The sequence below is a fragment of the Canis lupus genome, chromosome 7 (genome assembly GCF_011100685.1).
Source record: "Canis lupus familiaris isolate Mischka breed German Shepherd chromosome 7, alternate assembly UU_Cfam_GSD_1.0, whole genome shotgun sequence".
NCBI lineage: Eukaryota > Metazoa > Chordata > Mammalia > Carnivora > Canidae > Canis > Canis lupus.
Genome location: NC_049228.1, coordinates 3820608 through 3835363, shown reverse-complemented (window position 1 = coordinate 3835363; position 14756 = coordinate 3820608). Strand labels below are relative to the sequence as shown.

General features: G+C 37.4%; 2 non-coding genes across 2 annotated transcripts; both read right to left on the bottom strand.

Annotated features, from left to right (window-relative positions):
- Positions 1 to 14270: 14270 nt before the first annotated feature.
- Positions 14271 to 14332, bottom strand: MIR181B-1 (microRNA mir-181b-1). Its single transcript, NR_049353.1, has one exon. It is a non-coding gene; the product is annotated as a microRNA mir-181b-1 (primary transcript).
- Positions 14333 to 14456: 124 nt separating this feature from the next.
- MIR181A-1 (microRNA mir-181a-1) lies at positions 14457 to 14518 on the bottom strand. Its single transcript, NR_049352.1, has one exon. It is a non-coding gene; the product is annotated as a microRNA mir-181a-1 (primary transcript).
- Between the last annotated feature and the right edge of the window lie 238 nt (positions 14519 to 14756).

The following is a 14756-nucleotide window of genomic DNA, read 5'->3' as shown; positions in this document are numbered from 1 at the left end:
ATTCCAAATTGCCGAAGAATTAAACTACTGAGTGAAATTTAACACTTGCTTACAGTTCTGTATCTCTGCATAAAATATATTCCACAAAGGTGGTACTGTCATATTATCATGTAGTATATCAAGTCATTAGGAAATAATTATTTTTTCTACGAACTGTATATGCAATTAGCTTGATTCATTTCAGTTCATTTTTAGTTTGTGAACTGTTTCTTAAGTATTTTAATTATATGTAATGCATATATCACTCTATCAGATGTTGACAAATTCTCTTTCTTTGGGGTTGTACTATTTTGCATTCCCATCTGTAATATTTGAGGGTGCCAGTCTTTCCCTCAGTCTAAGCTCACTGGCCTGTATTCTTAATTTAATGAAAGAATTCTTCACAAATTTTGGAGTATGAATAGCATCTTTTCCTATTTTTTCAATTGTGCTCTGCTCTTATTTACTTTTGGACATTTCAGTAAAGATTTTCAAGGAGGAGCAAGTTACTCTTGTGGAATTAATGTGCCAAATTTTCCCCCAGTACCTGACATTTTCTTGATGGCACTGAGTTTAATAGAATAGGAGACACATAGTGTTTCTATTACCCAGGGAGAGCTTGTGTAGCCATGCAAATACTAACAAGATCAAGTAAATATTTAACAATGAAATTGTACTTCTTGATAATTTACATGTATAATTATTTGACAAGTTTTGTTTACATTGAGGGGTGCTCTTGGTAGAATATAAGTTAGTTAATAACAAAAGCTTTGTGAATGAGGTTGGATACCCAGGCTTGAAACCCAGAGTCTGAATCATTCCTCCTTTTCCAGTTAGCCTGGAATGAGATTTCAACCACACTGGGAATCTCAAGTGTGAGAAAACAGCAAAAACTATAACCTGCTGCTAACTTCCTCAAAGTGTGGAAATGAAATCAAAGCCAAAATGGAAACTTTGGGGTTATCTCTGCTCCCTTTGTTCTTAATTGTCATTGTTTTCATACCTCCTTATACTTGCCCTGCTTTAATAAATATTTCTCTATTTGATTTTCTTTGAAGTTTTGAGGCAAAAAAAAAAAATCTTATCTACATATTTTAAAGTGATCAGTCTGATTATTGATGCAAACCAGCAAATACTATCTCCTCTCTATACATCTCGGTTGAATAAAGGGCATAAAGGGTGCCTGGGTGGCTCAGTCAACTAAGTGCCCAACTCTTGATTTTGGCTCAGGGCATGATCTCAGAGTCATTGGATTGAGCCCCAAAAGCCTGCTTGGGATTCTGGGATTCTCTCTCTCTCTCTCTCTCTCAAAATAAACACACAAACAAATGGCGTAAGTGGGATTCTTTCTCTCTCTTTCTCAAAACAAACAAACAAAGTGGTTTAAAATTGATGAACATTTTTAAAAATCCTGATATCAATAAAGACAAATGCAAAACAAAGTTTCTAAGATATATAATTGTCTGGCTAAATAATTTTTCTAAATTACTCTTTTTTTTTCCCCCTCAATTCAGTTGTAGAGATTTAGAGTTGCAAGGGACTTTTGATATCTTCCATTCCAGAAATTTTCTTTAAAAATGAGGAAATCATTTGGCACAGAAGATTCTGGAAAAATAGTCTGATTTGCATCAAAGAAGTAGTTCATGGTAGAGTTGGGCTGAAGCAAATCTCCCAATTTCTTAATCCAGCGTTCAAGAGAAATCTTGAGATGTTTATTATTCCTGTTGTCATTGTAGTTGTTGTTGTTAACAGGAAAAACTAAAGAGTAAAGAACTACTTAACTAGTGTTTTATGGAACCACTCTGAGGTCAGGTAGTCACCTTTGGAGGCCAGTGTGAGGCCCAGTAGTTGCCTTTGCTGTGATTCAGACGATTCTCGCTATGCTTTCCCAGGAATCTATTCTATGAAGAGCTGAGGAACTTCCTTACAGACAGCTTCATTCTAAGAAGGGGAACAAAAAAAATAATAATAATTTTTAGGGTTGACCCAATCATCACACCTCGACCTCAGATTTAGACTTACACGGAAGACAGTTCTGAATTTACCAAGATGCTTGACATGGATGTAGATGAGTCTGTTGGCTTCACCTTATGCATTTATACTTGAGACTCTGAATAAACAGAAAGAACTACTCCGTCACAGCTTCATGTGGTTCTGGAAAAAATGCAGATCTTTGGTAACATTTCACCACAGTGTTACACTGAGAAATGAAAGAGAGTCTCTAGCTCTCCATGTCGTGAAGCTTTGGCAGCTTGAGTCAGCACTGCAGGGGAGAGGTGGTACCCAGAAAGGGAAGAACTTGGCAGCCAAGTTGTTGTTACCCAATGAGATTGCTCTGTCAGCAGGAGAAAGCAGTGTCTGCCGGGTGTGACTACACGCAGCCAAAAGAACAGCGATGCTAAATAGGAATGGTTATAATTCCACAGAAAGGAGGAGTGAAGGATGATGGGGTTGTACCACAGAAGGCTTGATTGGGTTTGTGAAATCTAGAACGTCCATGAAATCTTTGGAGGTAGGGCTGGAGATGGGGAAGGAATTACTGAAGACAAGTCCTGCAGTGTCCAGAGGGCAAGACTTTCATGCAAATAACTTAATTTCATATTCTATAAATGCCCAAAGTTCATTCTTATTTCGTTGTAGCCAATGCTATGAACAAAACACGGGAGAGGTCTTTCTCCTATCATTATATAATTACAGCAAAAAATGGAAGGCGGTTATTTTTACTTAATTCGTACAACCAGAATTTTACTAAAAATAACTAAAATTTAACAAACCAGAGGAGATAAATGCACTTTGTGTTCTTTCAGTTTATTCTTTGAGGGTGCCAAATATACTGAGGCAGGATACCTCCTAGCCTTATAATAGAGTTAAGTTTATAAATATAGCACATTCCTAGTCTTTTCTCTTTTATCATTCTTTATTAAAAAAAACTATTTCAAATTTTCTATCATGTCTGTACACTGAGTTCAGTAAAAAACAATATTTTAAGAAGATTCAGGAAGAAAAGTGATAAGGAATGAAATACTGGAGTGTAAAGAAGTGTACCTGGAAGTTTTGTTTTTGTTTTTGTTTTTTTAATGAAAGTGACATAAGAAGGGCAAATTGCTTGCTTAATGTTAATCATCTATCGCTGTGTAACAAAGCACCCCAAACCTTCACAGCTTAAAAGACATTATCTAACAGTTTCCCGAGTCAGGGATCTGACATGACTTGGCTGGGTTCCTTGTAGTGCAGGGTCATTTGTAAGGCCATGATCAAGATGTCCACCAGCTTCAGTAATCTCAAGATTTGACTACAAGAGGATCCCCTGGCAAGCTCACTCAAGTGGCTACTGCTAGTCTTCAATCCACCCCCCCCCCCCCAACACACACACAGGAATCTTTCCATGAGACTATTTTGTGATGGGGCAAGTGGTTTTTCCCACACAGTGATCCAGGAGAAAGAAAAAGAGAGCAACTGAGGCAGAAACCACATGTTTTTTTTTTTTTTTTTTGTAACCCTAATCTTGGAAGCGACTCCACCACCTCCACTACCTCCACCACATTCAATTGGTTAGAGTTAAGTCACTAGGTCCAACCCAAACTTACATATATCAGATATATATATCAGTTGATGAAGATCTTTGTGGCCCATTTTGAGAAGCTGCAAGTCACAGTCTCTAAGACAGAGAGATGGTTGGATCAGGGGTTAGGCATTATGTGGTTGAATAATAGGGCAGTGGGATATGGGTGTCCTAATCATTTCCCCTCATGCTATCATTCTCTTTCATTGTTGGAGTCATCCATGTTTGCCAGAACCCTCTCTGTTTTAAATTCCATCATCTCTGTTCTGGACAGTATTGATTACTTCCTAAGTGCTATAGAAACAGCTCAACTAGCAAATGCTTCCATTCATCTTTCGTACCACAACTAGTGATTTTTTTAAAGTACAAGTTGGATCATCCGCTACCCTCCAGCCCCCTTATTTTAAAGATCCTTCAGTAGACTCCAATTATTTTTAGGACAGTTGACCAAAATTTTTAACATGGCTTATATATTTTATACAGCCTTTCCATAGCTCTCCTCCTCAACCTCAAGTGACAGCAGTCTCCCCGTAAGCTCTGTTCCAGCCACGCAGCACTGGCCTCTAACCTTTCCTTGAACTGTCTTATCCCACGATTCGTGTCTGCACATGTCATTCTCTCTGCCTGGGATGCTCCATCTTCTTCCCTGGCCCCCTACTCCAACTCCTTTACCAATTATCTGTTACATCTGTAAATGGAAATTTTTCCACCAGAGCAGCACTTGCCCAAGAGACACCAACATTAAATTTCATCATAACTAGCTCAAACCAGCTGAAGCTTATAAAAATCATAAACTTTGAATGACCTTGCTGCTCCAAACCCTTATTTAACCTAACTGAAGATCCATTACTGACCAACAAACTATGAGGGTTTTTTGGTTTGTTTTTTTGTTTTTGTCTTCCTGACCATGTATAGACCTTGGATTCATTCATCTTCTTATTCAGAGAGCTAGTCTTCAAGCTTTACCTAGTACATCACTAAGAATATCCCAGTCTAGCACTTAAAATCGTGTAACTTTTCCATGGGGGTGAATGACCTAGTGAATTTCTTCACTGATATCTCTTCTCTTGCTTTGTAAGTTAAATAAGATGCAACCTTGCTCTTGTTTTCTTTTCTTTCTTTTTTTTTTTTGTTTAAGTTTTGGTGGTCTCCCTTTTATTGTCTAGCCCTTTACTTAATTAGAGCTCTCTAATTATGCAAGTATGTAATGAATATCTTTCTCTGCCACTAGACCTCAGTTTCCTAGGAAGTAGTAACTGTGTTTACCATGGTATCCCCCAGCACCTAGCAAAATCCCAGTAAATAAATAGGCTCCCAACACATATTTGTCTAGCGGATGAATAAATAACTTTCATTTTATGGCCGTTTATTGTAAACCAAGAAAGTACATACTGTGAACTTCGTTTTCTCTCTCTCTCTCTTTTTTAGTTGCTTAGGTCTTAGATTTTTAGGCAACAACTGCCATTTTTTAAGAATTTAATAAAGACACATCTATCTTAACTGCTTGTTAGCTTGTGTTTACCAGTTGCAAAAGGCGTGTAATGATTTGGAGAAGGTGATCTCTCTTCCTCTTCCTTCTGACATTACCAATAATGTGCTTGGCCAGCTGTGCAGCGCTGTCCATGTGCACAGAAATTCCTTTCTGAAAAGCACAGGTGATCATGTTTCACCCTGAAGCCTGAGATCTGATTACTCTTATTATAGTAGCCTGAAAAGTTACAAATGTCATTAGTAGTCATTAAATTACTCGACTTGGCTTTCTAAAAGGAGCTCTGGTATTTGACTCAGAGATCTCTTATGACCGTAAATTCCACATTTTGAACATGCATTTTCATGGGGCTGCATATTCTTTGACAGATCCTCTGTATTATTGCTCTGAAAATGACTCTCAGTAATGAAAGTAGAACCTGAACCCAAGAATTCTAATGGAAATTCATGGAAATACAAGTCTTGGAATTAAGTGTGTGTGAGTATTGGCATGTCCAAATTGTCTTCTCCACCCTTTCTACTATCCCCTTCTTTTTTGCTGTGTTCAAGCAATTTAATTCTGCATCTAATTTTAATCTGTAAACCATATCCCTTCCTGCAGTTGTAAAGCATGTGTTAGCACTTAACCAGCAGGAGGGGGTTGCCTAAGGTAAGAGGATTGATAGCATAGACCAGGCATCTTAAAAATGGCTTTGTGTGATTTGGCGCCACTAGCTAAGGCTTCGCGTGCATGGGTCCAATCTGTCTGTCCAGGGTTGAGAGAGATTCAGGCAGTGAATATAGTGGAATCTTTTATTCTTATTACTTGGTGTTGATTTTTCAGGAAAAATTGGCATAAGAAGGGGTGGCTTAAGGAGTCTGAAGGTATTCACAATTGCTTTCTTAGAGGGAGCAGAAACAATAGTGAATTTATCTCAAGAGGATGGGGAGTGACTTGGAAATGTTGATTAAGACCTGTTAAAATTATACTGAATTGTAATGGTATTGTGTAAAGCAAGAGAGGATTTGTACAATACAAATCTGGCTGCCACATAAGGCTATAGTTTATACTATTAGAAATTAAGAAAAAGCTGTTCATAAGCCAGGATTTAGTTTTACTTTAAAGTCAAGGGGAACGTTAGATTTTAAAGTTAGCATCTATAATAAAAATCACGTATACGTAAAACAATTCTTGAAAATTCTTAAAACACATATATAGTCCAAATCACGTGTGTTGCATTTGCAGTCACTAGTGGGAATAAATTGACATCATTCCCAAAACTTCTCCACCATTTTTTTAATTTGCATTATCTTTTCAGATTTATTTGTATCTGTTGTTTAATGTAAGGAATGCGACCCATCAATGGTGGAGGGCTGAGGATAATTACTGTGTATCATTGACTCTAAGGTGCATCTTTTTTTTTTTTCATTTTAACATATCTGAAATTGAGATGTGTTTTATATTTGACGATACTTTAAGATTATAATGATCAGGGTTTGTTCCTTGCTTCTTTCTTTTTTGGATAGATTCATAAATTTATTAGTTTATTCTTTTATTATGTCTCATCCTCCACTGAAATGCAAGTTTCTGAGAACAGACACTTGTTTTCTTTTGTATCTCTAGTGTGTAGTATCATTTCTGGCATAAAGAAGTCACTTAAATCCTTATCGGATGAGTGAAGATAGCTTATATTCTCTTAGCTTTGTTTCCTTCTCAGCCTTCTCTCTCCTAGAATCTTCTGACTTTTTGCTTCAATTTGGACCAGCAGCCCTCTAGGTCTGCAAGCCCAGCTTTCCAAACTTGCGTTTGGAGCCTCTAAAGTTCTTCTTTTTCTTGGTTTAGATCCTCATTTTGGGGGACCAAAATTCATGTTGTAAAAAATTTTGAGTTACAACTTCCAATTGCTATTGCTATGTTACAAACCACCTCAAAGCTTAGAAACAGTAGGCTACAATATCTGTTACCTCTTGTTTTCTGTAATATAGAAATTTAAGAAAAGCTCAGCTGGTTACTTGTGACCAGTCTTTCACTGAGGTTGCATTTAGATTAGAGCCACAGGAGGTTTATAGTAGTTGGGAGGGCTGGTCAGGCATTTCTCTTTATGTAGTTTCAGGGCCTGTCCATTTGGTCTCTCTATGGTCTAGTTTGGTCTTCTTCACAACATGGCACCCTCAGGGCAGTTGGACTACTTACAAAGAGGCTGGCTTCCACTAAATATTATTATTTGGCCCTTCCTCTTAATGATAGTTTTAGGAATATAGAATTCTAGATGGATCATTTTCCTTCAAGATTTTGAAAACAATTTTCCATTGTTTTATGACTTTCAGAATTGTTGCTGAGAAGTCTGATGTCATTTAAATTCCAGACCCCTAGAGGTCAGCTGATGTCACTGTAGAATGTCACTTTAGAATGTTCTCTTTATCTTCAGTGTTCTGAATTTTCATGTGAATCAGGGAATAGCTTTGATAAACTAATGATGTCTTACTCAGGTGGATTTTAAGTTCTACTCCATTCTATGTCCTGATAACTGGGTGCTCTTTCATTACATTGCTAATCAAGGTTGAATCATCTGTCTGTCTTCATTTAGGTTGCAAATACCCAATATTAGGTGGCTTATAAACATCAGAAATGTATTTCTCACAGTTTTGGAGTTTGGGAAGTCCAAGATCAAGGTGCCAGCAGGGTGGCATTCTGATGGGACCCCTCTTCCTGGTTCAAGCCAGGGCCTTCTTATTGTGTCCTCATGTGATAAAAGAGTTTAGGGCATTCTATAAGGTCTCTTTTCTTTTGTTTTCCTTTCTTTTCTGTTCTTTTTTTTTTCTGTTTATTCTTCTCTTTTCTGTCTTTTTGCTCTTTCTTATTACTTTAGACAGTGATTGTTTGTCTTGTCATTAATTGTCTGTTAGATTGGAGGAAATACGGTAGTTAAATTGATATGTGGAAAATTCATAAGTAAATGTTGGGACTCCACTCTAGAGGCTACAAATAAAGCCACTTCTGTATATAGTCTTCTGAAAAAACTACTTTTCAAAGAGACTCAACTTTGACTCATAGCATCCAGTCTAAAGTATTATTATATCATATGAGTCAGTCATCTGAGGTGCTGCTTGCTGAGTAGTCACATTCATGACTCATTCATTCAGCTAATATTTATAGAGCTCTTATCATGCTCTTGATGCCAAGTTGGAGCAACAAACAAAACAGGTAAAGGCTCTGAATTTTAGAGATTATTTTCTCTGATGAACAAGAAGGAAACAGATCTTAAATCACTTGGACTATAGTACCATCTTTCCAAATTAGGAGTCTGGGAGCGCATAACTTATTCTCAGGTCATGCCTTTATATTTTATGTAAATCCCAAAAGTTAATTTTGGTCACCTATTGTTTTGAAAGGAATATACTATTCTTTCTCAGAAATAGTTATTCATTGAAGGCTAGGTTCTCAAAATTTGTATTTAAACTAGGTGGTATAATTTAGAGCCATCCCTCAATTAGTTCTGTGACAGTAGTCATATTACTTGTCTTGCCCTCACCTTCAAAAATAGGGTTTTTTTCCTCAGATAGTTCTTGTGAAGATTGAAGAACACAGATCATTGTGTAAATTCAATAAAGTAATGGTAATTCAATTTTATTTCTTTTTGCAATTGACCAAGACCTACTGCCTTTTAAATTTTTTTCCTAAAAAAATAAAAAATAAATAAAATTTTTCTTTTTTTTTTTTTTTTTAAGAGAAAGCATGCATTTGAGCAGGAGAGGAGGGCAGTGGAGGGAGAAGGAGAGAGATAAGAGGGAGACAGAGGGATCCCTGGGTGGCGCAGCGGTTTGGCGCCTGCCTTTGGCCCAGGGCGCGATCCTGGAGACCCGGGATCGAATCCCACGTCGGGCTCCCGGTGCATGGAGCCTGCTTCTCCCTCTGCCTGTGTCTCTGCCTCTCTCTCTCTCTCTGTGACTATCATAAATAAATAAAAATTAAAAAAAAAAAAAAAAAAAAGAGGGAGACAGAGAATCTTAAGCATGCTCCATGCTCAGCAGAAGCCTGCCTGGGTCTTGATCTCATGATCTTGAGATCATGACCTGAGCCAAATTCAAGAGTTGGGTGCTTCACCAACTAAGCCACCCAGATGCCCCAAGACTTACTGTCTTTTAGGACAGCGAAGAAGTATGCGTTACCAGCTTGAAACAAAACAAAATAAAATAAAACAAAAAATAACAAAGCAAACAGTAACAAAGCAAAAAAAAGAAGATAAAATGCATTTGAAAAGAAAAATCATCAAACTTTCAGCACTAAAAGTTAAATAAAAATAATGTGTCATACATAAGATAGAGTTTACTATTAACTACTGCTACTATTAAATATTTATTGTCAGAAATTATTCTAAAGTCATTACATGAATTATTTTATTTATCCTCAAAACAATACTACCAGGTAGGAAATATTTTATACCAACTATAAAGCTGAGAAAATTGAGGTTTAGGAAGACTAACTAATTTCTTCATGGCTTCTCCTTTAGAACTGGGATTTAATCTTCACTCTGAGTTTTACTTAATTATGAGCAGGGCTCCCCATTTATTAAAATTTTTTTAGTTATTATTATTTCCTATCCTATCCCTGTCATAATTCATTGCCCCATTCTCTACTGTTGGACATGTTGCTTGCTTCCATTATTAAATTTCTAAAAATAATTTTGCTTTGAATATCTTCATATGTACACATATTAAAGAGAATCCTGGAAATAGAGTTATTCAGTTTATGAACATTTTACAGTTCTTGATAAATAATGCCAAATTGTTTCCATAAAGTTGGTATCAGTTCAAACTCTCATGAGTATTGTATGGTTTCTGAAGGCAAATAGATACCAGCCTTAGCTAACAAATAAACTAGGGTTAATTTCAAGGCTTTGATCACTTTATAGACATCTAAAAGCCACCAAAACCCAGCAAGGACAGCTGGGAAAATGAGGTCTAGACTTGGAAATTTGCGTGAACTAAAGTTGCCCCATCCATCTTTCAGGAACTGTACAATGTCTCACACCTGCTTCTTATTGTTGCTCTTCATTGACCACCTTCTACTTCTGATTTACTGACACAGGAGCAGGGTAAAATGTCAATCCACCGCTTATCTTTGTGACATTATAGATCTTGTACACACCTATTACTTCCTGACTGATTTAGTGTATTTTAGCTCAACTTCCTAAGAAAGAAATATGTTTCTGCCAAGCCTATGAATTGGTTCCCCAGGGGACAGTTGCATACCCCTGGCCCAATCAGGCACTGCTGGGGAGATCACATGCTTAAAAAAGGCGGTAAGATCAAGCTTGTAATTTCAGCATTAACAGCTCGTCATTTTCTTCATCAATTAGCTTTACTGATGATAAATTACTTCTCAATGTTTTAAGTTTGAATCTTCATTAGTGAAGTTTACATAAAATATGTAAAATTTACACACTCATTTGAATTTCTTCTGTGCCTTCTGTTGGGTCTCGTTGTTCATTTATCTCGAGGTGTTAATTTTTGCCTCATTGCTTTGTCTACATTAAGAACACCTTTAAATTTTTATGAATTAAACACATTATTCAATTGTGTTGTTTACTGATCATCTTCTTTCCATTTGGACACTTGTTTTTTTACTGTATTTTTTTTTGTTGTTGTTGTTGTTGTTGTTGTTCAAGGGACAGGCTACAGATTGAAGATTAAGATCTTGCCATGATTTTTTTTTTTTTTTTTTGCTTTGAATGTGTTAGCACCAAAAAAGTTCTTCACTATTTCAAAATTAGTAAATCTTGAACTACATTAACTTTAGAAAAATCTTTACTCTTTCAATTAATTCCTTAATGTTCTGAACTAAATCTTGAGGAATTAGGTGAAATTCTATGTAAAATTTCATTTTTTTCCCTATTTAGCTAATATTCACCTTTTTTCCATTGTAACAGTCCATCTATTAAACATATTAGAAAACTTTACTCGGAGTGCATTAAAGAGTTCTACAACCTAATCAAGTTTTTAATTTAAAAAAATACTGTAGAGAAAATATTGAACAGATGGTTGATTATAGACAGGAATTAATTAGGAGACTGTTGGAATGGTCTAAGTAAGACGTGTGTTTCTAAACTAGGTAATAGAAATACACAGAACAATTAGAATCTTGGTTCATAACAAATGAGCATTTCTTTAAGTTTTATTTATTTTATTTAAGTAATCTCTATGCCCAATGTGGAGCTTAAACTCATGACTCTGAGATCAAGAGTTATGTGCTCTTCCAGTTGGGCCAGCCAGGTGCCCCAAGAAGTGTGCATCTATAGGAAATTGTGACTATATGTGCAGAAGAGAATAGAAAGTCAGAGATGGAGGATGTAATGATATAAAGATTTTTGGCTTTGACTGTTAAGTAGATGAAAGGTGTTATCCCTTGAGGAAAAGATGATGAATTTGCTGTGGACAGGGATGGATTTCAGTCTGGGGAAAGAGCAGAAGACAAATCGATGTGCAGATCTGGGATATCTGGACTGGAGATCAAGATTTCAGTATCAACAGCTTCTAAGTATATGTAAACATCATACATATGCTGAGATTCCTTCAAAGATTGTGAAGCATGAGACGAGAAGAAACTGAAATGTCAGTCAATAATAAGCTCGCAAGAAAACATAAGGGTAGACTGAACAGATGAAGATAGGTAGCAAAAAAAGAAAAAAAGACATCACTGTTAGAAAGACAGAAAAATTCAAATGAGATTAGGGTCACATAAGTCAATGGAGACTGCAATTTATTTATTTTTTTAAGATTTGATTTATTTATTTGAGAGAGAGAGAGACAGAGAGAGTGCTCAAGCAGGGGGCAGGGGTATAGGGAGAAGTAGAGTCGCTGCAGAGGAGGGATTCTAACGTGGGGCTTGATCCCAGGACCCTGGGATCACAACCCGAGCCAAAGGAAGGTGCTTAACCAACTGAGCCACTCAGACACCCCTGAAGACTGGACTTTAAAGAAAGAGTGTCCATTCTGACAGACATCAAGGGAATCCCAAGCAGGAAAACATGATTTGGTCAAAAGTATTTTCAGTGGAAAATAGCATACATGAGTGGAGAGAGGAATGGAAGAAGAAGGCAAATTATAGATAGTTGAGGTGAAAATAGGAAGCCAACGAATTTAGACAGTGCTGCACACTATTTTCAAAGTCTCAGCTTTAAAGAAAATGAAACAGGGACACCTGGGGGGCTCAGTGGTTGAGTGTCTGCCTTCAGCTCAGGGTGTGATCCCAGGGTCCTGGGATCAAGTCCCGCATCAGGCTACCCACAGGGAGCCTGCTTCTCCCTCTGCCTGTGTCTCTGTCTCTCTGTGTGTCTCTCATGAATAAATAAAAATCTTTTTTTAAAAATAAAGAGATTAAAAATAAATAAAGAGGATGAAACAAATGGATGAAGCAAGTACAGAGAAGATTCTTCTTAAATGTCCTTTTTTTTTTTTTTGCTTGAGAGCTAAACCTCAGAGGTTTGGTTTTTTTTAAAAAAAGATTTATTTATCTGTTTGAGAGACACAGAGTGCATGAGCAGGGGAAGGAGCAGAGAGAGAGCAACAGAGAGAGAAGCAGATACCCCACTGAGCACAGAGCCAGACAGGGGGCTCTGTCTCACCACCCCAGAATCATGACCTGAGCCAAAATCAAGAGTCGGATGCTTAACCGACTGAGCCACCCAGGTGTTCCAATCTTGTCACAGGTTAAATGGAAAGAGCGAATACACAGATTAAATGGAAAGAGCCAATACAGTGAATGAGGAGAGGGAAATCATAGAAGAAGATATGTCCTGAGCAAAGCAGAGGGAGTAAGTTAACTATGGGCCTGGAGCCTACAGCTGAGGAAATGGAGGGAGCAACTAGATGGACTAGAGCGACTCAGTGAAAACTAGAGGTCGGTTCATCCATTGGAAATGGAATGGTGGAGAGAAGTAGTTGAGGAAGAGGAAAACATCTGGGTTGACCACGGCGGGGTGGGTGGGGTAAAATGCTAGGTCAGAGTTGAGGGATCAAGGAATTTGGAAGCCCATGGATTTGTACTAACACACGTCCATATAGTTGGGTGGCATTTTTTTTCCCCCAGTGACATCAAAATTGAAAGGACAGTCGCTTTGTGGATAATAGAGTGAGAAACCAGAATGGTAGGAAATGCTAGGCAGAGAGTAAGACACCACAGTTTAGATCTTGGATGTGCTGAAATATTTGATAGTCATGATGAGACCTGGAGCCGGGTCCCAGGGGTCCCAGAAATGGGTTTCTGCAAGGGGACTTGAAGGAAAATAGAATTGACAAGGGCGGGGGAAGAATAATATATTTGACAGATTTTAAAATATGAATATCCAAGCCTTCCAAATATTCCAAACGTAGGCAATCTCAAAGGATTTACATTATTATCATTACTATTACTACAAATAACAACGTAACAATCATTATCTCAAATGACAAGCTTAAAACTGCTGTGGGATAATTCAGTGACAATATTCAGTGTAAAACAGCCGAACTAGTTCAGAAAAACCATGACATCCGTAGCCGTTTTTGTGAAGAAGTCAGATGAGTAATGTGAGGCCATTAATGGGTCACGGTTGTAAGTTTAATAACATAGATCAGCACCTTGGAAGGCAAAGCACAAAGAGCAGGGGTAACGTTTTATCTTAAAGTTGGGTTTAATTAGAGAAATCAATCTACCATATGACTCTCACAAGTGTCCTGATAGTTCCGTAGTTATTTATACATTATTTTTTCTTCCTTAGCAAATACCATAGCAAGAGGAAGGATTACTTGAGCCAGTCCCCACCCAGAGCAACAGAAATGTAAAATTACCAGGTGTTTCTGTCTTAATTTGACCAAGAAATCTAATAAAAGATAGAATGGTATTTTTAAGTGCTGTTATTAAGGACACTGGTGCCAGATGGCACGGGTGCTGGTGTGTTTCTTCATGTCTTCTCTTCCACCCACACTGCGACAGTAGGAAGGTGTGCTAACTTAGACTATTATCTTACAGATTCCATGAATAAAACAGGTTACCTTTTTTTTTTTTTTTTAAGTGCTCTGTACCATTCAGAAATGTAGGGAAGTATCATTCTTGCTTAAACTCGGTGCTGTTTCCTCTAAATCTGATCATTACGATAAAAACTGAATAAATAAACCTGAAGATGCTGCTGATGGGAGGAAAAAAGTTAGGATCAATATTACGACATTCAATACGTCTTTCAAAGGTGAGAGATCTCTGGATTGTGTCTGCAAAAAGCGGGCCACAGTTGCATTCATTGTTCAGTGAGCTTGTCCACACAGTTCAACCCACCGACAGCAATGAATGTTGATTGTGACCTTTGAAAAAATAATCTCTGCGTGGAGAAGAGAACATCCTGGTGGGTTCTGCTTCAGTTTTCCGTCTTCTGCAAGTTCTGAAAGCCATGGAGTAGTAGATGATGGTTAGCTATAGGGTACAATCAACGGTCGATGGTTTTGATTTTAATTCCAAACTCACCGACAGCGTTGAATGTTCACTGAAGCAACCTCTAAACTCAGAACTCTGCTGACTGTATAGGATCTGTAAGCATCGGAAGGGGGCGGGAGACAGAAACAACACGGTAACGTTAGTCAGACATCTATGCATTTTTAAGCCATTTCAAAAGAATATGAAAGAAGAATGTGATTCTTCCAACCAAGAGCTTGGCAAACCTCCACATCACATTATGTGAAAGGAAAGGATCTGTTTCATTGAGTTAAAAAAAAAAAAATG